The 271-nt window shown below is 43.9% G+C and overlaps 1 non-coding gene across 1 annotated transcript; it reads left to right on the forward strand.

The window, feature by feature from the left end:
* Positions 1-200: 200 nt before the first annotated feature.
* On the forward strand, positions 201-271 carry Trnaa-cgc. The gene has a single exon. It is a non-coding gene; the product is annotated as a tRNA-Ala (tRNA).

Here is a 271-nt window from a genome sequence, read left to right on the forward strand (position 1 = left end):
TAAAAATCCATATGTACTTCAATAGCCAAAATCATTTTTATACGGGGTACCAAATAACTCGGAGCTTTGTGACCATCCTGTACTACTGAAAACGAAGTAAGTAAGTAGGTACGTGTACGTCTGTACCTGTATAGTATGATGTCATTAATAATCGAGACGTCAAGGTTCATATACGATTTTAAAGACCCCCGACGAGCCAAGGGGATATAGCTCAGTGGTAGAGCGCTCGCTTCGCATGTGAGAGGCCCCGGGTTCAATCCCCGGTATCTCC

The sequence above is a fragment of the Diaphorina citri genome, unplaced genomic scaffold (assembly GCF_000475195.1).
Source record: "Diaphorina citri unplaced genomic scaffold, Diaci psyllid genome assembly version 1.1 scaffold119346, whole genome shotgun sequence".
Lineage (NCBI taxonomy): Eukaryota > Metazoa > Arthropoda > Insecta > Hemiptera > Psyllidae > Diaphorina > Diaphorina citri.